The 23986-nt window shown below is 46.6% G+C and overlaps 3 long non-coding RNA genes, 1 other non-coding gene and 1 pseudogene across 4 annotated transcripts; 1 reads left to right on the top strand and 4 right to left on the bottom strand.

Moving 5' to 3' along the window:
* Positions 1 to 1520: 1520 nt before the first annotated feature.
* Positions 1521 to 2408, bottom strand: LOC149978718 (uncharacterized). The gene is made up of 2 exons (XR_016485679.1): positions 2299 to 2408; positions 1521 to 1752 (listed from the first exon to the last, which is right to left on the bottom strand). It is a non-coding gene; the product is annotated as an uncharacterized LOC149978718 (long non-coding RNA).
* A 480-nt stretch (positions 2409 to 2888) lies between these two features.
* Positions 2889 to 23960, top strand: LOC110485459 (uncharacterized). Its single transcript, XR_016485677.1, has 5 exons — positions 2889 to 2946; positions 3201 to 3265; positions 3634 to 3714; positions 23009 to 23262; positions 23369 to 23960. It is a non-coding gene; the product is annotated as an uncharacterized LOC110485459 (long non-coding RNA).
* Positions 8133 to 9675, bottom strand: LOC149978717 (uncharacterized). Its single transcript, XR_016485678.1, has 3 exons — positions 9262 to 9675; positions 9116 to 9182; positions 8133 to 9017 (listed from the first exon to the last, which is right to left on the bottom strand). It is a non-coding gene; the product is annotated as an uncharacterized LOC149978717 (long non-coding RNA).
* Positions 9856 to 13145, bottom strand: LOC110485461 (uncharacterized). The gene is made up of 5 exons (XR_016485535.1): positions 12884 to 13145; positions 12469 to 12771; positions 11959 to 12185; positions 11226 to 11474; positions 9856 to 11129 (listed from the first exon to the last, which is right to left on the bottom strand). It is a non-coding gene; the product is annotated as an uncharacterized LOC110485461 (transcript).
* LOC149978716 (uncharacterized) lies at positions 13177 to 14080 on the bottom strand (annotated as a pseudogene).
* Positions 23961 to 23986: the final 26 nt, after the last annotated feature.

Here is a 23986-nt window from a genome sequence, read left to right as displayed (position 1 = left end):
TGATGCACAGACATTGTTGTTACTTAGTTCCACCTTGCTAGGAGGGAGTGACTGATGCACAGACATTGTTGTTACTTAGTTCCACCTTGCTAGGAGGGGGTGACTGATGCACAGACACTTGTTGTTACATCGTTCCACCTTGCTAGGGGGGTGCTAGGAGGGGGTGACTGATGCACAGACACTTGTTGTTACTTAGTTCCACCTTGCTAGGGGGGGGGGGGGGTGCTAGGAGGGGGTGACTGATGCACAGACACTTATTGTTACTTAGTTCCACCTTGCTAGGAGGGGGTGACTGATGCACAGACACTTGTGGAGACAAGTGATTGGTTGCCATTACTCACGCCATCCCTTCACATGGGTTGCAATAGGTAAAGACACATTCACATATGGAAACAATGTTTCCTTCTGACCTCCTTTGCCATATTCCCTTTCTGATATTCTGCATAGCATCAGGGACATGTGACAGACAAGCCTGACTTCTTCCCTCTCTGGACACCAGATGACTTGAGGCCCATATGAGGGAGGAAGTGCAGCTGCCAACACCAGACTCCAAAATGAGACATTCTAATAACAAGAGTTTCAACAGTTCAATAATATAAGACATCTTAATGAGCTATGTTACTTAGATATTGTCTCCATTTGGAGTCTGGTGTTGGCAGCTGCACTTCCTCCCACTAGGCTACATACTTCCTCCCACTAGACTAAATTCTTATTTTCAATGATGGCCTAGGAAGAGTGGGTTAACTTTCTCATCCTCCTCCTCCTCCTCCGCACTTTATGGACCCCGTTGTTAATCCCCATCATAACAGAGGCATTGTCAGTCCCTATCCCCAGGAGTTTCTCTTTTTTAAGACAACACTTCTCGAGGAAAGCCACAACAGCACGGGCTACAGATTTGGCATCTCCTCCCTCCAACTCAACAAACCCCAGAAATGTTAATACAATTGTCTGTTTTGTGTCACTAAAGTACCTTATCACAAGCCCCAGGTACTTAGAAACACTTACATCCGTGGAGTCATCGAGGAGGAGGCTGAAATGCTGGTCACCCACATCTGCGACCAAGTTTTTCAGAAAGTATGGTGCTAGAACACCATTGATCATTTCTGTGCACTTTGATGTGGGTAGCAGCAGTGGAGTCTGAGAAAGCAGCTCTACATGCTTCTCCAATGTGATCACATGCCAGCATGGAACAGTGTTCAGCGATAGCTGATGGTGGCCTCAGCCTTTTTTTAAACCAGAAATGGCAGCTTGTTTTGGGTGGAACTGTTATAAGGCTTTGTCTTTTGAGTATGTTTTTGAGTTGTCGTGTTTTTTTACATCGCTATGTTTGGCGTAGAAATCAGCCTTACAATACAGGCAGTATGCCTCGTGTATCATCTCCAATAAACAGCTTCAACCAGCCTTTGAATTCAGGGTTTGATTCCCACTCCTTTCTGTATTTGAGTGTACAGTTTAGACTGAGATAAGATGAGCTTATGTCACAGAGAGGCACACACACACACACACAGTGGACAAGGTGATTAAGTGACTGAGGCTGTGTGAGTCAAATGCAGTGATTTATTTTAGACAAAGAACATTTTACATTCACATCCCGCCCTGAATGAAAGTGCCAGGGCGGGATCAGCCCATGCACGATTCATTTGCAGTCTGGACAAGGAGGGGTGAACATCTCCTGCAGCTGGGAGGGACTGCTGCGCGAGGACTGGGCCGTCTGAGTGCTTTGGGATGGGGTGAGGCCCACGGCAGCACCCGCTGCTCGTTGAGAAGAATAAGAACAATACATGCTTTCACGACAGTCTCCAATAACACCAGAAAAAGTAGCTAGATTTGTCGCTAGTCGATTTTTTGAAAATGTGTCGCTAGAGGGATCTGAATACTCGCTAAATATAGCTACTAAGTCGCTATGTTGGCAACACTGTGTACATCAGCTCTGTTCAGATAAAATGCACTTGTTGCACCAACCAAACTGCAGCTAACTGTCTGCTAGCAGCTCACTTTTCAGAGTAAAACACAGGTTGCACTGACTAACCTGCTGGCAGTAGTCAGTAAAGTCCGCTAGCTACTGATAACAGCTAATACACCGATCCACCGGGTGTACATACTGTCCATAAACCAGTAAAAGTGGTATAACTTAATGTTACTGTAGCTAGCTAGTTAGCTCTAGCTAGATGCTCACATTAGCATCTGACTATGCAAATCGTGCAGTAACAGTAAGCCTACACTACAATGCTAGCTAGCTGTAATGTTGCTCAACAGTTTTAATTTGCACACAAAGTGAACCAATAACAGTGAATTTACCTGGAATTCTAATTAAGTTTAGAAATGAAGAAATTCTGTGGTTCAGTGAATGACTTCCGATGTTCGGCAGATCCACGCTCTCGATCTGTCCACTCTTTACATTCACCAGACACTTGCAAATGGACAATGGCGGCAAAATCTTAATTTAACCAACATTAGTGTGTGTGGTCATGCTGTTTTACTCCAATATAATTTAGTCAGTATTTTTGCTCCCACTCTAGCGGCCACTGGTAATAATTACACTCTAAAATGATTTAATTTAACTACTTGAGAGAAAAATAATTTTAACTCCAGAATAAACAACACCTGTGTCGAAGCAAATGCTATGTATGCATTACAGGTATAACATGCGTTTATCTTGGCCAGGTCGCAATTGTAAATGAGAACTTGTTCTCAACTTGCCTACTACCTGGTAAAAATAAAGGTGCAATTAAAATAAATAAATAAACATTTACTTGATGTATTTCACCGAAAGTCCCTGATATTTATTCTAATTTATTGTTTTAAGGTTATTTTGAGATGTGTTACACTACTTTCAAGAGTGAACTATTGTATTGTATTTATTTTCTACATGGTGTAAATGCTGTGAGGTCATCAACGGGAGCCATGCTTTTACTCCTCGGTTTGCTCAGAGCCTGATGAGGAGAGGTATGTGTTATGTACGCTCCGCTCTTTTCAATGCACATGTAAGCAAATGTCCCAAAAAAGACAAACGAAAATTATATCGTCATTGATTTAGTGTTGCGCTACTGTTTTTAGGAATATATATTAGTGTGAATGGGGATAATGTTTAATTGCAACTTTGCAAGGCTTGCCCAGCCAGCGTTACCTTTGCGGGTCTCTCAGGTGCAGACAGCGTGAGTTTTCTGACAGGAATTCTGCACTCTTTTGTCTTTTATCAGGCTAATATAGTTGTGTATGGCAGTCCAGACGGCAGCATCAAGCTTGGCTTTGTATTTGTATCCAGGTATGTTGTGAAAGGTGACGATTTGATATGTAATGTTTAATGTGCTAATTAGTTAGCTGTTGTTCATTTTGTTACTTGTCTGGACATGTCAAAATGGCGATGTTGCCTCATTAGTATACCTCAGGTACAATAGTACACTAAGAAATATTTAGAATTTATTAGCTAACTATTTCTGTACAACATTTATCAAATTAAATGAGTCTCTTGAAAATATGAACATGTACATTTTGTACAATGCATTTTTAGTTGTTGACGGTTGTTGACGTGAGTTCGCTCAGAGCGTGATGAAGAGAGGCTAATATAGTTGTGTTTGGGAGTCCAGACAGCAGCACCAACCTTAGTCTTGTATTTGTATCCATTCCATGCAGTCACTAAAAGAGAGACAACCGGCAGGCTTGTGTCCAGAGACTTGTCTTCCACCTACACCTCACCAGACACAACGCAGAAAGGTACAGGGTTGTACAGTGCCTTTAACACGTGCATGATAGGGAGATGAGGCCAGAGGTTGCAAAAGTGAATTGTAAACACATTTTACAATGCATTCTTCCAACTTCTCTCTCCCCTCTTTTCTCTCTCAATTTCCCTCCCTCTTTTTCCTCTCCTTTTTCTTTCTCTATTTCCTCGCTCTTCTCTTTCCTCTTATTTCTCTCCTTTTCTCTCTTCATCCATCTCTTTTCTCTCATTTCTCAGCCTTTTTTAAAACCAGAAATGGCAGCTTGTTTTGGGTGGAACTGTTATAAGGCTTTGTCTTTTGAGTATGTTTTTGAGTTGTGTTTTTTTTACATCGCTAAGTTTGGCGTAGAAATCAGCCTTACAATACAGGCAGTATGCCCGTGTATCATCTCCAATTAACGGCTTCAACCAGCTTTTGAATTCAGGGTTTGATTCCCACTCCTTTCTGTATTTTTGTGTCCAGTTTAAACAGATATGATGAGCTAGGCAGCTAGATGTTTAGCTTATGTAGCTTATGTATGTGCACACAAGGTGAGGAAGTGACTGAGGCTGTATGAGTCAAAAGCAAGCAGTGTTTTATTTTTGTGCAGTGATTTAATTTAGACAAAGAACATTTTACATTTACATCCTGCCCTGAATGTAAGCCAGGGCGGGATAAGCCAGTGGCGGTTTCCCGCATGCTCGATTGCAGTCTGGACGCGGAGGGGTGAACAACTGCTCTGACTGCAGCTGGGAGGGACTGCTGTGCAAGGACTGGGCCGCAGTGTTTCCAATTTAGCGACCTTGTCACTATATTTAGTGAGTGTTTAGATCCCTCTAGCGACACATTTTCAAAAAAGTGACTAGCGACAAATCTAACGACTTTTTCTGGTGTTAATGGAGACTCTGACATGAAAGCACGTATCGTTCTTACTCTTCTCAACGAGCAGTGGGTGCTGCCATCGGCCCAATGCATTCACAGGCGGCCCAGCAGTGTTGCCAACTCCTCAGTAAGGAAAGTAGCTATAGGCTGTCCGAAAAGTCGCTAACTTATTATGGCTGGGGGCAGTTGAGTAGCTTGGATGAGTAAGGTGCCCAGAGTAAACTCAGGGGCCTCAGGAGAGCTTCCGTCTTCAGCGGCGGTGGGACTGGATGGCCCAGACCTGAGAGCGTCAGCAGGTTCCCCTGACAGAGGTGCCACTGAGCTGGGGGACGGGGGGCTCATAGGAGTGACATGAGGGATGTGGACTGTCGGGTCTGTCTGGAAATGCATTGCAATTGCCCTGGTACCTGAGAGAACAATGCATGATTAGGGTGGGAGAGCTGTTGCTGTTAACATAATTTCTCTGGAATTAATATTTCCTGATTGAGCTAATCATGTAAATTTGATTAACTAGAAAGTCGGGCACCACAAAATAATATTTATAGAGCTGTTTTCTTCCGAATAAACTCTTAAAAGACCTAGTAATATTTTACACCAATAGCAGTCGATATTAATCGTCATCTTAATTCAGTCTCATCTGAAAGTTGTCAATTCTGCACGAACCCTGGCTCACAAGTTGAATCGGCAATACAAAATTGGGTTTAATTCTTTATTTACTAAATACCTAACTAATCACACAGAATTACACATACACATAATTAAATCATAACTTGATTACAAATTATGTCATTAATGGAAAACGTCCCTAGCGGGCGTAACAGATATGAGAGCTGGTTACACAAAAGAGAAGGGGCTGGGTTTGAGTGAAAGAGCGGGAAGACTGAGGAACAAAGGGCGAAGCTGTGCTATCGTAAATACAGTATCTTATGCATTCTAAATTACTGCCCATTTGGAAAAGGAAAATGCAATAAATATTTACTCTGAAATGCGCTTCTGTAGGTTGGTGGTAGATGGAAGGCCATGTTGCCCAACTGAGTCCTTTGTCCTTTGAAGAATGTCTCTGCTGGTAAATTGAATACGTTGTAGTAACGTCGTTGGGTGGTAGACGGGATACTCTGCCTGTTCCTTCCTAACCCTCATTTGCAGCAGTTGTTGCTAACTCAACAGCTAGGAGGTATCACTGCTGTAGTGAATAAGAGTTCAAAGTTCATACCATTCGCAACCAAAGCTCATGCTGATGTTGGCTTCGTTCTGTAGTTATTATCTGAACCATTCTGACATCGGATCGTCGTCCTCGGAACAGGAGGTTATATTGTCGTCAAGGCTTTATATTGGAAGGGAGAGGAGGGCGTGTTTGAAAAGTTTTATAACCCATGTCCCTTCACTGATTGAGCAGAAAACCAAGATCTCAAATTTTAGAAGCTAAAATCACATTTCATCCCATCACGAATAATTTCATATTCAAACATTTAAATTGAACAACAATTCCATGTGAATCCGATAACTCTGATGTGTAGACTTTTCACTGTAGAGTTTATCTTATCATTGATGAGAATGTCTCAGATGACAACCGAACTGACATCATATTCATTAAGTACCACCGCATTTGTTCAATTGGTCGGATTACCAGAATACAGTTAATTTCCCCACCTTCTGATGTTCCCAGAATCTCTATGTTAACTAAGGGTTTTGAAAATATAACATCAGTAGGGTAGAGAGAGGAAAAAGGTGGGAAGAGGTATTTATGACTGTCATAAACCTACCCCCAGGCCAACGTCATGACACTACACAATGACAATTACCTGTTGAGGTGGAGTTGGAATGACTCCCAAGGATGTGGAGCCCCGTGCTCAGCGATAAACCGGCATTTGCCGATCTTGTGAGTCCTGTATACAGTGGAGGTGGCGCCTCCCCTCTTTCCAGATTACCTGGATGCGGATGTAGTCCAGCAACGAGATGCCCAGGGTGTTGACCCCCTTCTCGCTGTTGAAGGTCCCGAGAAGGTCAATGAGGATTTCGCTCGTCGCAGCCCAGCGCGTACGACTCCGACAGTGAAGCGCAATCTCCTTCCTGACGATCTTCCTCAACCTCTGCCTCGGTGAGGACGACCATCCCGTGCTTCCCCTCCAGCTCAGACCTGTTGGCCTCCTCCAGCAGTCGGTGGACATCGCCTGCATCCCACTCAAAGATGCAGGCTGACAGCTGCCACATGAAGGGACCGTAGAGCTGGTGGCTCTCAGTGGTGACACCTGACGCGAACCACCAGCTGGTCCCAGTCATTGTACATGGCAGCTGTCTTTGATCCGCTGGAGCAGCAGTCTCGGTCCACGTACATGGGCCCCACCCCCCCCAGCGAGCCGGTACCGCTCCATGAGACCAGCCGCCATGGGGAGCAGGCCCTTGCCCTCACCGGTAGTGAGGACACTGATGAGGACCTGCCCATGCTCATTACCGACGTCGGTAACCCAGGCGGCCGTGTCTGCAGCGGTACCCGCAAGCTTTTTAGTCACCTTGCGGCCAGACGGGTGAGGGCACTGGGGGCATCTCCGATGGATCAGTGAACTGCCGCCCAGTGCCACGGCCAGAAACTGCTCACACTCCCCGAGGTATCGTATACAACTCCACATTCCAGGACTGGCTGTGACTTTCACACAGCTTGCTGTAGGTCTGTGATGCACTGTTCACAGGACAGCCTAGAGGAGAGAGATATAAAGCATATGAATGACATGCATTCATTTGAATTAATTACTAACTAACAAAACCTTGTGAACTTACTTGTATGTCAATATTGCTGGAAACTGGCAGCGACGCGTCCAGCTGACTAACAAGGTCCTGTGACCACCCAGCGAGCTTCTTACACCGACCGCATTCCAGGTACTCAGTGGCCATGTGATACCAGCGGTCGATGTCCAAGACCCCCCCGGATGGTCTTGTAGAGCCCAGCCTTGCAGAGTGTGCCTCTGCACCCAGACTGGGGACGTGCCAGCTTGTATGTCCATATGCGTACGGGCATCCAAAGGAACAGTTCACATGCGAAGAAGGGGTTGTGGGATGCAGGTGGCTGATTGTAGATCGGTCGGGGAGGCGTCCACCACGTGACTAGGTCAGTGGTGTCAACCTCTCAAAGTTGTTCCTGGTGAACAGCGTGCGGCCGATCCACCGCTGCTGCTCCTTGGTGAGAGATGAACGCCAACTCTCTGGAAGCAGCAGCTGAGTGAGAGGAGAGAGTGATGGGGGCGGGGGAGAAGGGATGGTAATGTTTCAGAGAAACGGAGGGCGGCCTTGGAGGCAGGAAGGATTGCTGGGGCAAATCCTCCTCTTCTCTCTGCCCCAGCGGAGCAGAGGCCGGGGCAGGAAACGGGGCTTGGTCAGCTGGAGGCAGAGGCCGAGGGAGCGATGGGGGGACCTGTAGGGATCTTACTGAGGGAAGGAGGTGGTCAAGATCTCGCAATACATGGCCCCATCCATCCTCCCCTCAATACGGTGCAGTCGTCCTGTCCCCTTTGCAGAAAAGCATCCCTTAAGAAGGATGTTTCCACCTCCATGCTTCACGGTTGGGATGGTGTTCTTGGGGTTGTACTCATCCTTCTTCTTCCTCCAAACATGGCGAGTGGAGTTTAGACCAAAAAGCTCTATTTTTGTCTCATCAGACTACATGACCTCCTCCCATTCCTCCTCTGGATCATCCAGATGGTAATTGGCAAACTTCCGATCTTGCATGGAGCCCCAGACCGAGGGTGATTGACCGTCATCTTGAACTTCTTCCATTTTCTAATAATTGCGCCAACAGTTGTTGCCTTCTCACCAAGCTGCTTGCCTCTTGTCCTGTAGCCCATCCCAGCCTTGTGCAGGTCTATAATTTCATCCCTGATGTCCTTACACAGCTCTCTGGTCTTGGCCATTATGGAGAGGTTTGAGTGTGTGGACAGGTGTCTTTTATACGGGTAACTAGTTCAAACAGGTGCAGTTAATACAGGTAATGAGTGGAGAACAGGGGGCTTCTTAAAGAAAAACTAACACGTCTGTGAGAGCCATAATTCTTACTGGTTGGTAGATGTTCAAATACTTATTTCATGCAATAAAATGCAAATTAAATACTTAAAAATATGGATTTATGTTTTAGATTTCGTCTCTCACTGTTGATGTGTACCTTTGATAAAAAATTACAGCCCTCTACATGCTTTATAAGTAAGAGAACCTGCAAAATCGTCATCATCGTCATCATTTCCAACTGTGTAGAACAAGTGGAATTATATTTTCCTTTAAGATATGTAACACTTACGTAGCCGCACTCTTGGGCCGGGTGTTACTGGCTGGGGCGGGCCTGGCCACAGCAGCTACCCCCTCCTGGTCTCTGCGCTGAATGTAGTCAATCAAGGCGGCCATCGCACTCCCAGGATAACGGGGTGTCTGCGTCCTCAAGCTCCTGACATATATCTGTGTGAGACACAGCAGAGGGAACGTTTCAGATGTAAAATGTTGCATAGAACACACTGAGATGAACATAGAAAACACAAAAGATGCGTGCCCATTACCTTATCCTGTCTGCACCCGTAGCCCACTTGTACTTCCCGATGCCAACAAGGGCCTTGCCCTCTTGGCCTGAAATCAGCACGTGAACCAATTAACTGTCAGAGCAAAAGAGTTACATCTTACATACAATGAGGAGAATTAATCTCACCTGGCTAGGAGGACAGGACTTAAGCTTCCTCGTGCGCCCGGTTGAACCTGACCGTCTCAGCGAAGGCCGGGTAGGCGCACGAATAGCGAGTCAAGGCGGCCCTCTCGCTCCCTCTCCTTCTTATTCACTGTTACCACGTGCACCATGTAGCCCACGTCGTTCTCCATCAGCCACTTGAAGGTCTGACCCCGGTACTTGTCGAACCGTGCACCGGCTCAGGATGACCATCTCTGCACCGGGGTCACCTCCCTCGGAGACGACGCGGGCTCGAGCCTCTGCCTCCACTTCCTCCCACTTCTTAGCCCTCACAGGAGGGCCCTGGGTACCAGACGCAGGAGGGCCCTGAGCACCAGAAGCAGGGGGGCCGTCAGCGGCCACTTTTACTGCCTGGGGTGTGGCCTTGAGGACCAACTCCTGTGAGGGCATGAAACGGAACCTTGGATTTTCCATCTTAGGAGGCAAGAAAAATACTATTATCATGACTGATGAGTGCAGTGACAAGTGACAGCATAACCGTATTAGATTCATATAAAGGAACTTACGTTTGCTTGATAAGTCTGCTAGGAGGAGGACAGCAGTGGGAGGTTAGGGTGATTATTATTTTATTTGTAGTTAAATTCAGTTTACATAGACTCATTTGCCCCACCGAGTAAGATTGCCCATTCTTCTCTGTGGAAGGAGCAGGGGAAATGGGGGGTTTTGCTGGGTGAGAGGAGGAGTTGGCAGGGATGTGTCAACATATTGCATATTAAGTAGCCATGTGCTTTGAGCACCAGGTCTAAACAGTGATGACAACAACAGAAGCCCAGTCTAGGAGTTAATGATGAACCAGAGTATACATAGGGAAACAGGATGGAACGGAAGATAATTATTGCAATGTAAATCCAGTAAACATTAAATAAATGTCAGCAATCTCTACACAACATAACACACCACAATTCCTCTAATGTACTGTGTGTGTGTGTAGCCCAGTGCATCTGGGCCACTGACCGAAATGTGGACAGAAATGTTTGCAAAAGGTAAGCTAGTCATGCCTTATATTGTTTTACCTATGTGTTCTAGCTACTGCTGTAGAGAAAAACATCAGCTCTGCCAGGAAGTTGAGTTTTCACCTGAAGATGTGTTGATAAATCATGTTTGATTTATATTTGTATATTTTAATGTCTATCCTCTTTTTAAATTTTTTTACAGTATTTTGTTTGGGAACGGACCGATGTTAGTCTGGTGTCTCGCCTCAGAACTGCCTACCATGGGTTACCCTACCAGTAGTCTTATAGACTACAGACAATATAGCTCTGAGGGTCCTCAACACACACAAGCCTCTACAACGCGCTCCAGGTAGAGGGGAACAGTGAACTATTTACAACAACAAACAACATCCGACCACCCAGGCAGTGGCTCAGTGTTCTTCACCTTGCCCCTTAGTGTCCTTCATTTCCACCAGCCACTGGGCCACGTTCTTACCCCCCGCAGCAACAGAGCAGAACGCCTCGCTGCCGAAGCGGCTGTGGCCCGTCTCCCGCCGCTTCGGAAACACGCATTTGGCGCAGACGTGATGCTCACGTTGCCTTCCTTTCCCGGGTGTCACCTCCTCTTGCCGCCATCCTCTTCCTCCTCCAAGCCGTTGTCCTTGGCACTGGAGGAGGTGAAGAGCAGCCCGTCTGTGGGGCTTGGGAGGGGCCGGGAAGTGATGTTGTTGCTCCAGGTGGGCTGGCAGAATGGGCACGTGAGCGGGCTGGGGGGGGCGGCGTAGAGAAAGGGAAGGGTGCCTTGATTCCCTCCTGCTTGAAGTTGAGGGGCTTGGCTCAGCAGCAGCGAGCCCCAATCCCTGCTGCAGCACCATCATCTCCTTCTGACGCCGGGAGTACCTGAAACAGGGAGAGAAAACAAACACAAGCTGACACTCAGATTGTCATTAGTCACAAGGCTTTATGTAACAAGTCTTCCATAAGTTAATGTCTTACCACTGACTGATGGTCCTTTGATTCAGCTCAAAGAGCCGAAGGTTGGTCTGGGCCATCAACCTTGGGCTGTTCAGCACTGCCTCCCCGATGGCCACGTTGTCTGCCAGAATGAGCGCCCACCTGCTCTTCTTGAGGCCGGCAGACTGCGTGGCGCTGGGATGGATTTGGCAGAGCTGACTGCAAATGGCCTCCACCAAACGGCTGGTGCCCGGCCAATTTGCAGAGCCCGAGTTGAGTCCGAGAAGGCAACTGAAAACAGAGGAGATAAATAATTAGAGAACATTGAAAAATGCATGAGAGCCTGGATGTTCTTCACAGCAACACTTACATCTATCAACAGAAGCGCCAAGAGGCGGGGACCCGCCTGAGCGCCTGCAATAGGCTGAGCAAGTTTAAACCACTCCCAGTCTCTACTGTGATAGGCCAACAGACGGGTTGGAACTGTCTATCACAGTATAAAGAATACTGTTTTACATACGTCTAGTCAGTTCTCTGTTCTGCCCTGCGAGGTGGGACAGAGAGCCCGTATATACGAAAATTGCATTTACCACTTATTGCTTAGTTTATAAAAAATACATCGTATACAATCGGTGACTCATTGTCATATTTATCCTGATACCAGATTCGAATTGACGCAACTCTAACAATTGCCATCGCCTGACCTTCAAATGCATTTAATGTAGAGGCAGGCAATATAATAGTAAGGTGGAGGACATAAACACTAACAACATACCATTGGAGAGAGTCTTTTCCTAGGATAATGGACGACTTCCCCTTCGTTGCCTTGAACCGCCCCTGAACGTTCCTCTCCTGGTTTCGGGCAGGGTAGATCAAGCGTTGCTTGTCAAAGTCTGGCAGCACCAGCCACAGCGCCACCAGACCGTCTTTCCTGCGGTCCGACAGCCCCTGACGGTTCCTCACCCCCACCAAGGCCCTGGCAAGCCTGCAGACAATGTCACACATTTAGGTAAAGAGACAATGTCACACATTTAGGGGTAACACTTAAGATGTTTCTACAAAGGAAATAGATGTTATTTTACATTGTGTAACTAACAGAAAATCACACTGATGGATTCTTTTAAAATGAAACTCTTGTGTTGTGAACTTTCTAAAATGTTTGCACTCAGCTGATGGCATCTTTGTTATTAAACACCCAAAACTTGTGTCTTGAGTTCGTCTCAATTCCTTATTCAAGAGGTTACAATAGCAACACAAAAGCTCAATTATAATTCCCTCTGAATCAGAGGAGTGGGTCAGGGTGAGGAGAACTGTGTCGACCAGGGGCCTCAGGAGAGCTTCCGTCTTCAAGGGCGGTGGGACTGGATGGCCCAGACCTGGATGCGTCAGCAGGTTCCCCTGACAGAGGTGCCGCTGAGCTGGAGGACCGGGCACTCATAGGAGTGACATGAGGGATGTGGACTGTCTGGTCCACATCCTCCTCCTGAAAAACCTCGTCCTGCCTCTTCTGGAAGGTCAGGGTCCGCGCTGACATCCTGCGGCACTCTGCCAGTCTGCGAGTACAGGTACTCCACTCCGAGGAGTTCCCCTATTAATGCAACAAAACAACAAACAAGAAAAACTCAGGCAAAAGCAGAGTAGGGAAGTGTTAATGTAATTAATGCAACTGATGTAAATGTTCATTATCTTACTCGACTTACCCCTGTACTCGCTAGGCTTGGTGTAGTCCTTACCCTGTTCCTTGCCAAGCACCCTTTGGCTGCTAAGGTTAAGGATGTGCTGCAGGTGGCCACTGTAGGAGAGCAGGGGCTTCCTGTTCTTTCCCTCCACTGCCGCCTGTGCACGGTCCTCGTTCCACCTCATCAGTCCATCCAACAGGAATGCCTGGAAATGCATTGCATTTGCTCTGGTACCTGAGAGAACAATGCACGATTAGGGTGGGAGAGCTGTTGCTGTTAACGTTAAGCATTACTTTAAGCTTAAACTCTGACAATTACCTGGGATGAACTGGTGGAGGTGGAATGACTCCGAGGATGTGGAGCCCCGTGCTCAGTGATAAACCGGCATCATCACGCCGCCCTTGGTGATTATGCAGCTGTACACCGGGTGGGTCCTGTATACAGTGGAGGTGGTTTCCAGATTGCCTGGATGCGGATGTAGTCCAGCAACGAGATGCCCAGGGTGTCGACCCCCTTCTCGCTGTTGAAGGTCCCGAGAAGGTCAATGAGGATTTCGCTCGCCGCAGCCCAGCGCGTCCGACCATCCCGTGCTTCCCCTCCAGCTCAGACCTCTTGGCCTCCAGCAGTCGGCGGACATCGCCTGCATCCCACTCAAAGATGCAGGCTGACAGCTGCCACATGAAGGGACCGTAGAGCTGGTGGCTCTCAGTGGTGACAACTGACGCGAACCGCCGCATCAGGTGCTCAGATGTCCAGCCGAACCACCAGCTGGTCCCAGTCATTGTACATGGCAGCTGTCTTTGATCCGCTGGAGCAGCAGTCTCGGTCCACGTACATGAGCTGGGAGGGGCGCCACCCCAGCGAGCCGGTACCGCTCTATGAGACCAGCCGCTATGGGGAGCAGGCCCTCGCCCTCACCAGCAGTGAGGACACTGACGAGGACCTGCCCATGCTCGTTACCGACGTCGGTAACCCAGGCGGCCGTGTCTGCAGCGGTACCCGCAAGCTTTTTAGTCACCTTGCAGCCAGGCGGGTGAGGGCACTGGGGGCATCTCCGATGGATCAGTGAACTGCCGCCCAGTGCCAAGGCCAGAAACTGCTCGCACTCGCCGAGGTACCGTATACAACTCCACATTCCAGGACTCGCTGTGACTTTCACACAGCTTGCTGTAGGTCTGTGACGCACTGTTCACAGGACAGCCTAGAGGAGAGATATAAAGCATATTTTATTTATTTTTTATTACCTTTATTTAACCAGGTAGGCTAGTTGTGAACACCTTTATTTAATCAGGGAGGCTAGTTGAGAACAAGTTCTCATTTGCAACTGCGACCTGGCCAAGATAAAGCATATGTTAGTGTTCAAATACTGGAGAGTTGAGACCAAATCACGGACGCTGGACAGAGTGGATTTCAGTTGTAACGAAAGACAGTTTTAATGAGTCAGAGATATCTTGTCCCGCAGTTTTACGTGCACGGACCTAGTTCACATAACTCGGCAAGGAGCCAGGTGAAAAAGAGGCCTATACAATGGTTACATACATTTTTATACATAGAATAAAGTAGGTGGAGTCTTGTCGTTTCGGTCTTCTTGACTGGTCGGAGGGTTGGAGGCGGGCCTTGCTCTAGCCAGAGCGGGCCCCATTGGTGCACAGCAAAAGTGCTTTGCTCTTGGGACCGGCCAGTTAGAGGGAGATGAGATGTGTGTTTATATAAGGAAGAGGGGGTCAGTCTTATGGCTGGGTGTATGTGTTCTTACGACGGCATGTCTTTGTTTATATGAGCTATGTGTATGAATATTTATATAACAAATCCCCCTCTTCACGTCTATTAGACGTGAAAACTATAGCAGAAAGGTGGCGGTTGCAATCGTGGGTATACATAAGGTGGTGCTCCTAACCTTGTCTGGTTTGCATGGTGGGTCTGTAGGTGTAGTGCTACGTTTGGGACGGGAGTGATTGGAGGGAGTGATATCAGGAAAGGAGTTAGGGACATGTGTAGGGGTTGGTGTATGTGATGTGGCAGGGTGAAATAGTTGTTCAATTAACCATGTGAAAGTCCTAGGGTTACTCCAAATATCAGTAGGAATATCACAAATAAGGGACCAGATATCCCCAGCCTCACCCAGAGAGGGAGAAATTTCCCTCTAACTGGGCGAGGTTCCCTTCTCAGGGGAGGCGGAGTTTGATGCCGCATCACCTGAGGAAGGAGTGTCTTCATTTGGAGTCGAATTTAGGCCGCTCAAATCAGCTCTGACTTCAGTCAGTGTTCTAGAAGGAATTGGGGCTGGGGTGCAATGTGTAAGGCGGTGCCAAGGTGTGCCTGATTTACCTTTGACCTGGACTGAGTGTGAAGTAACCTCCTTCACTTCGTACGGTCCAGTCCACCTGGGTTCCAGCCACTTTCTCTTGTGGACTGTAACCCTCACCCCGTCACCAACCTTTACCTTCAGTAGTGGCGTGTCCCCCGGCAGCTCCCCCTCCTGGACCTTGTGAACCTGGGTAGAGAGTGCTGCAGCGAGAACCGTCAGTTTTTTCACATAATTAGACATTACAATTTGTTGTACATCAAGGGCGGGCATATGACCTCCCTCCCTTGGTGGACCATGCATGACTCTACCAGTCATTATCCCATGAGGCACATACTTTAGCTATCTTAGCTTTTGCTTTTGGTTTGACGTTCCACCAGATTTTGGGATTGGGGCCTGTACACAGATCCAAATCTGTGGGTTATGCCAAATCTTTCTTCCACCTGTCTCAGGTGTTTGTTAAATGTAAGCCATTTGTCAAATTTGATTTGTCTTGGGATGCCATACCTGGGTATTAGTTTGGTTTGTAGCCACTTAAAGACTGACCTAGCATCCTCCCCTTTTGTTATTATTGCCTCTACCCATTTGGAGAACCTATCTACTATGACTAGGAGATAGAGTTTGCCTTTAGATACATTTTCGGGGCCCATGTCGGTGTAGTCTATACTAATATCCTGAAAACATGCATTAGGTATTACGTATGAGCCCATTGGTGTTTGATATGGTGTCTTTGGGTTGTGTCTGTCACAACCATTGCATTCGTCACAAAATAAATCATCGTCATAAATAAGTCAGTCATATTTTTTATGTGAGGGTGCCACCAGATGTGCGAGGCCTTTTTGGAGGGTCTTTAGTTTGCCTTCGTGTGTGGGGCCATGTGTTTCTCATAAAAGTTCTGGGTCCATCAGTGTGGCCTGCTTCATGGGCATGGGCTGAGTCTGTATAGATATTCAGTCTTTCCTTTTCCTCTGATGAGGACCTGCGTCAATCCGATGATTTCAGCTAATTTGGCCGATGCTGGTTGAGGGATGATGGCTGATTGAAGGGTGACATCACGAGGTGAGCTGTTTTTTCAATAGCTTTTGCTACTGCAGCAACGTATCTGGAGCATGTTGTCTGTCCTACCTCAATGTGGTCAAGTTTGAAGAGTAGTACATCAAGACCCTTCTCTCCCCCTCTTGTTTCTGGAATAGGACGGATGAGGTAAATCCCTCCCTTTCAGAAACATCCAAATGGAACTTGTTCTTGTAGTCAGGTGCAGTCAGAGCTGCTGCCGCTGATAGATCTGTTTTCAGGAGTGCTATGGCTGTTGATGCTTCAGCCGTCCAGGCCAGGGGTGCATGGAGGTTCCTTGATCGTAGGATGACCGGTGCTGCCACCCCCTCTGGGCCACACCCAATGGTACAACACCTGATAGGTGGGGTCAGGTGCATCATGTCTTCGTCCCAATCTGCAGTGTAGAGGCAGTCATCAGTTTCTGTTGCATTGAGTGTGCAATGGATCTCAGCTTGGGGAGTCTTATATGGGTGCAGCGTGTAGATTTGAGCTTTCAGTTGGTTGAACTTAAACTGGATGTGAGGGGTGGCAGGCCCTGTGGGTAGGCATTTTACCCAGTACACTTATTGGGCTTCAGACAGTGTGGTCATCGGCAGGAGTGGCATCCTCATCATTCTTACTGGGTGATCAGGTGTTGAAGTGGGAGGGTTGGTTGTAATCTTGCTGCTCCTGCTGCATGTGGCTAGATTCTGGGTGGTTGTATGCTGGCTGTTGCTGATGCATGGGTGTGGGTCCTGGTTGCTGATGTTGCAGAGGTGGGTTTCCCCCACTTCCTCTTGCTCTCCATTGCTGTTGCTGCGGGGAGAGTGGTTTCATGCAATCTCTAGCAAAATGACCGGTAATTCCGCAGTTAAAACACTGGTAGTTTCCCCCTCTGTGTTGTCCAGTGTAGGGACCCCGTCGAGCCCATACTGGGTGTTGTTGTTGCAGGATATACTGCTGTGGGGGAGGGTATTGGGGTGGTTGGGCCCCCCTAGTGGCCGTGAGTGAGGCTGCCTGCTGTTGGATCATCTGAGCGACAGTTGGGCCACTATTTGGGAGATGTCTGTTTTGGTTCCCGGCTCCTTCGTTTCTTCCGCCACCATCTGTTTCTTAGGTTTTTCTCCTTGTTGTGCTTCCTTCAATTGGAGTTTCAGGAGTTGTACCTGGAGGGACTGCACCTGGCTCTCAGCACCCCCTCTTTCCTTGTTGTGCTGGGTCACATGGTGGTGCACATGCGTATTGAATTGGGTCAGAGGAAGTGCAATCAACCCTACCGTTCCTCTGAGTTTGGTTTTAACATCTCCAGGACACCCGTTGACCACCATTTCCTTCCACATGCTGAGTGTGGTATCAGTGTGATCGAATGGTTCTTCGTGGACCGATCTCCATGTGGTCTTAGCCCTGTCCAGGTATGCTGCAGGTTGCTCACCTGGGTTGATTGTGAAGGAGGATAAGGTGGCATGGTTTCTTTCTGTAGGGTATGCTCTCCGTAGAACTTCCCATAATCTGGTACGGAAGTGGTCTATGGGCAGTGTTGGGGCCCGCCATCCAAGGTCAGCTGCTGTCATGAGGGCCTCCATGGTTCCGTGGTCGGTGGCTCTTGCTAGAAGTGCTTTCATGTCTCCTAGGCAGAGTTGCAGGCCTGACGTAAGTGTCTGCAGTTGATGTAGCCACGCTGAAGCTCCTCCATGTAGGCTAGGCATCTGTCCCATCAGTGTTGTTAAATCAGTCATTTTCCAGGGCTGGTACTCCACAGTGTGTGCATCACCTGGTGTCGGTCGCAGGGGGTACTGTCCTGCCATCTCCTGCTCTCGCTCTCTTCTATCAGCAATTCTGGAGGATCGACGGAGTGTTTCGGACCCCATTGATTCGGTAACTTTGGTTACTGTTCCTCTCATTATGTCTTCCACACGGTAGGCTCCCTCTCTGTTGTTATCTTGGTTAGCTATTAGCTCCCTGAGTTCCTTAGCTCGAGCTATTGATGATTTCAGCAGCTCCTGCATCTTAGTCACGTTTGGAGCTCCCATCGGAGCTGGGGTGAGCACCATGTCAATTTCTTCTTCGTTTTCGATATCCATGTTCTGATGACAGTCCTCCCTATCCGTCTGATAGAAGTGGTTTGAATCTAATCTTGTTTGTAGGTGTCCTCTGGTTTCAGAGGTGAGAGAGTTCACAGAGGAGCATTGCGGCCTCCGTTCCTGGGGGAGGTCTCCTGCTCCTGGAATCCCAGTTTCGAACTGTTCACATACCATATGGCCAGCCGTTATCCCCAGGGTAATTTCCCCTTTTAACTCCCCTTGGTCTATTCTCAGAACTGGAGCCTGTATTGTGGGAGGTGCCCTGGGCAGGAATGGGTTGTGTGACGGGCTCCGGTGATTTTGTCCCTTTGAGTATGGCTGGGGCTGAACTGCCTCCATTGTCAATTGTGGATATAGTGAGGGAGAAGCGGCCACAGGGGGAGCCGTGGGCAAGTTCTCAGGCGGAGCTTTAACATCCCCCGACGCCACAATAGCCACGCCCATCATGTCTGGTGTGTTTTTGGGCAGCACCCTCCTACTCTCCTGTATGGCCCATGTACCTATCTTGAGCTCCCCCTCTGCTCTCTCTCTCTCTCTTGTACCTGCTTTTTTGAACCTGTGTATCTTGTTTCTCTCCGCCTCACTCGCTTTTGCATGCTCTACTGCGTCCTCTAATTCTGTCTGCATATCTTTGAGTTTCCCCCCTGTAGGTGGCCCTCCGCTAAAATAACCTGCTTGTATCCATCTTATCCGTAATCCTTTCCACACTTTCTCCACTTTCCCATACTGTTTTTTACCTCCCGCTCTATCAATCATACTCTGATCTAAATATTAATTGAATTTTAGTTTGGGCGTGGTAGCTGCAGACATTTTATCTAGTTCGTCTGATAATGTGTATAATGCGTTATTTAGGTATATTCAATCCTTACTATGTGGTGTTTATTTCTATCGTTGTATGCTTAGATATACTGCTGTACTGGCAATGGCTTATCTCTTCTACCCCCACCCTCGCATACCAAGGGGGTTATCAGTATGTGACGCCCGCCACGTGTCTGTTTCTCCCGTATTTTATTTGAATTTGTTCAGCGATTCGTTTAGGTATTTTCTAAAAATGATTCGGCGATTTCCTTTTGGAACAATATATCAGTGAATATATGCGGTTCTATAACAATTTTCAGAGTAATTCTAGCTCTTTAGGAAATATAGATAGAATTTCTAGACAACTAAGAGTTGTTCAGTGAATTATTTAAATACTTTCTGTAAACAATTCAGTAAATTCCTTTATGAACTTATATCAGTAAATTCGAGCGATTCTATAGCAATTGTCAGAATAATTCTATATCTTTAGGCAATATCAACAGGAATGAAAAAAACGAAAATCAGTATTCCAGCCCGGCTGCTGTCAATCAAAATTGCACGGCCATTCGATACTAAGGTGGCTTTGTGTGCCTAATAGCCCAGTTACGTATCCCAACCTACTCCGCGACAAACGTTTCTTTCAATTTAATTTCCCCCATCTCCAAATCATGGAATGTCAACTCTGGTTCATATTATGTTTATTGTTTGATGTGCAATAGCCACATCATTCCCGATCTCTGTCTTGTGGAAGGCCAAACTTACATATCCTATATCTATTCGACTACACCTCTAACATAACCAATTAAACAGTTTACAACTTATTCAATAGGATCTTTTACATGCAGATTCAGTCGATCTATTAATTAACTAAATCTCTAAACACAACCAATTAAACAGTTTAGAACTTATTCAATAGGAACTTTTACGTGCATCCTACACTTCTAAGCCACAACCAATTAAACAGTAAGCACTTATTTAATAGGAACTTTTACATGCATACTACACTTCTAATAATAGGCCAATTGATAAAAAATAAAAATACAAATAAAAAATAAAAACGAGCAAAACAAGATCTCCCCGATCAATGTCTTAGGTTCTTATGTAAAAATTTGGGCACCGATTCATACTCACGCCCAGTACTTTCTGATCAAAATTTGGTTTAGGCTATAATACAATATGCAGATTTCGATATAACGGGCTCTGCTCACCTTTATATAGAGCGCTCCGATCAGATTTCCTGAGGCAAGATGAATGGCTGGGGAAGTCACTCTTCCGTCTGATTTTTTAGCCGTGATCAGTCTCGTCCTCTCACACTAACTTATAATAGATCGAATTCAAGAACAACCAAACTCTGCTACCAATTTGTTAGTGTTCAAATACTGGAGAGTTGAGACCAAATCACGGACGCTGGACAGAGTGGATTTCAGTTGTAACAAAAGACAGTTTTAATGAGTCAGAGATATCTTGTCCCGCAGTTTTACGTGCACGGACCTAGTTCACATAACTCGGCAAGGAGCCAGGTGAAAAAGAGGCCTATACAATGGTTACATACATTTTTATACATAGAATAAAGTAGGTGGAGTCTTGTCGTTTCGGTCTTCTTGACTGGTCGGAGGGTTGGAGGCGGGCCTTGCTCTAGCCAGAGCGGGCCCCATTGGTGCACAGCAAAAGTTCTTTGCTCTTGGGACCGGCCAGTTAGAGGGAGATGAGATGTGTGTTTATATAAGGAAGAGGGGGTCAGTCTTATGGCTGGGTGTATGTGTTCTTATGACGGAATGTCTTTGTTTATATGAGCTATGTGTATGAATATTTATATAACAGGACCAACTCCTGTGAGGGCGAGAAATGGAACCTTGGATTTTCCATCTTAGGAGGCAAGAAAAATACTATTATCATGACTGATGAGTGCAGTGACAAGTGACAGCATAACCGTATTAGATTCATATAAAGGAACTTACGTTTGCTTGATAGGTCTGCTAGGAGGAGGACAACAGTGGGGGGTTTGGGGGTTATGGGTAGGATGATTATTATTTCATTTGCAGTTAAATTCAGTTTACATAGAAAGACACGTTTGCCCCCAATGTCCATCAATACAATTCATTCAACTACATACACTTCAAATGCATGCCATCAAAAAACTAAAGAAAATATACAATTAAATAGTATAGAATTCCAACTTTTAGTTGATATAGATGTTAGCTAAGGTTTTACAGGATTGTCAGTGGTCAAATAAACTTTGTGAGTTTTGTCCACCTACAGTAGCTAGCGATTTACGAACGTTGTTAAATTACACAATTTGGGTAGCCACTGTAGTCAAACAAGTCGGTTGGCTAGACGTGTTATTGTCATATTTCATCACATTTAGTCATCATTCGTTGCAAATTAAGCACAATTACCTCATATACTCACCGAGTAGCATCAATGGCTGGCAGAACAATTATTTATAGCCAACGCTAACTTGCCTGTGCAGCAGCAGGCTACAGTAGCTAGCGATCTACGAAAGTTGTTAAATTACACCGTTTGGGAAGCCCCTGTAGTCAAACAATTCGGTTGACTAGACGTGTTATTGTCATATTTCATCACATTTATAGTTGTTGACTTTAAATTCGTTGCAAATTAAGCAAAATTACCTCAGATACTCACCGAGTAGCATCAATGGCTGACAGAAAAAGATTTTGTGATGAAGTGACGTTAGGAACATTTCAGAGGAAGATGATTGGCTTAAAAACTTTTGGAACAAGCTAGGCTCTTCATTGGTGTATTTTTGCTATCTTTCTCCAATTTGAATTTGGCTTAAAAACTTTTGGAACAAGCTAGGCTCTTCATTGGTGTATTTTTGCTATCTTTCTCCAATTTGAAACAAACTGAAGCATCTGATTGGAGGAGAGGACTAATGGTACAATATGGGTATTTGGAACATTTGGAACAGAAAAATGAGCAAATTGCCCAAGGATATTGCCCATTCTTCTCTGTCGAAGGAGGAGGGGAAATGGGGGGTTTTGCTGGGTGAGAGGAGGAGTTGGCAGGCATGTGTCAACAATGCATATTAAGTAGCCATGTGCTTTGAGCACCAGGTCTAACATTTTTTACTATTATATCCCTATTCTCCCCTCCTATAATTCCCTCCCCATCCCCTATATTTTTCCCACTATCTTCCCCTCCCATTTTCACCTCCCCTATTTCCCTCTTTATACTTCCCTCCCCCTTTTCTCCCCTCGCATATTTCCCTCCCTCTCACCTATATTTTCCCCACTATTTTCGGCTCCCATATTTAATTTCCCTCCCCCTATTCTCCTTCTACCTCCCCTATTGTCCCCTCACCTCCCCTATTCTCCCCTCCTATAATTCCCTCCCCATTCCCCCTATATTTTTCCCCTCCCATATTTCCCTTTCCCTCCCCTATATTTCACTTCCCTACCCTTATTTCCCCTCCCCTATATTTTTCCCACTATTTACCCCTCCCCTATTTTCCCCTCACTTATGCCCCGCCCCCTCCCCTATTTCACTCCCCTCCCCTATTTTCCACCACTTTCCCCCTCGTCTATTTTTTCCTTATTTTCCCCCACCTCTACTTTCTGTCCCTCCCCTATTTTCCCCTCCATTATTTCCCTTTCCTTCCCCTATTTCCCCCCTCCCTATATTTCCCCCACTATTTTCCTCTCCCATATTTCACTTCCCTACCCCTATTTTCCCCCTCCCATATCTCCCTCCCCCCTCCCTATATTTTCCCCACTATTTTCCACTTCCCCTATATTTCCCTTTCCTTCCCCTATTTTCTGCCACGTTTCCCCTCCCTTAATTTCCCTCCCCATTACCCTTCCCCTATTTCCCTCCTTATATTCCCCTCTCCTAATTTTTCCCTCCCCCATATTTTTCCCCATTATCCCCCTATTTCCTGCCACTTTTCCCCTCTCATATTTCTCTCAGACCCTGCACTGCTATGATGGTGTAGCCCAGCACGCCATCAATGAGCCGAGTCCAACCTCGGTAAGGACCCAGATGTCCCAGACGGGACACCTGATCTATTTGAGGGAGGAGAGGAGGATGACCCCACCATGTCCTTGCCCGACCTCGATGACCGTCTCCCACCAGTCCCTCCACTCAACCCATCCCAGGTACCTGTCGTCACACCCCCTGATGACACTGCACCACCAGCTGCCAGTCAGGACCCAGGGGATGATGTAAGTGCCTATCCACGTCCTAAACAGCTCACTCAAGTTTCTTTCCATTCATAACTATTAATGTGACTATTAATCCAACCCTTCCCCATGACTCTTCTATTTCCAGGAGTACATAGGACCTGATGGGGTTAGTGGATACCAGCACGTGGTCCTCCTGGCCACTAGTCAGCCACTGCCACCTCCACCCAGTCTGTCTTCCACCTCCCTCCCTATAACGCCAGTCTTCCAAGACCTGCCTTCGACCTCCACTCCTCTTCCCCCTCCTGCTGGTGGACCCAAGGTTTCCAGGACCACCGAATGGAGGAGGAGGAAGAAGCTGGAGTCTGGCATTAAAGTCAGAGCGCACAAGCCATACGAAGGCTATAAGTGCTCTAAATGTGGCAAGCCTAAAACTTCTGAGTTTGGACACAGTATGTATGGTTCTGTGAGATTCTGTGCCGCTACCTCTGGTGGCCAAACTGTGGAGGAGTGACTGGCACTCATGAGGACCCAGCATGGTGCTAGCCAAGGCCAGTAAAATCTGACTCGTGTGTACATTGTAAAGTTGTTTTTGTACGTATGTTCTTTGTAAAAAAAAATGTACGACATTCATTGTTAATCTCTTGTACATTTAGTTATTTTAAAATCATCTTAACTTGTACAGTAGGATGGGTTGTTTCACACATGACATTCCCTGTGAAATAAATAATTTAATGCAAGCACTTTTTCTCCCTTAAATTAATTT

The sequence above is a fragment of the Oncorhynchus mykiss genome, chromosome 13 (genome assembly GCF_057628025.1).
Source record: "Oncorhynchus mykiss isolate SJ-2025 chromosome 13, ASM5762802v1, whole genome shotgun sequence".
NCBI lineage: Eukaryota > Metazoa > Chordata > Actinopteri > Salmoniformes > Salmonidae > Oncorhynchus > Oncorhynchus mykiss.
The sequence above is the reverse complement of the archived record's forward strand: the minus strand, read 5'-3'. Positions and strand labels throughout refer to the sequence as shown.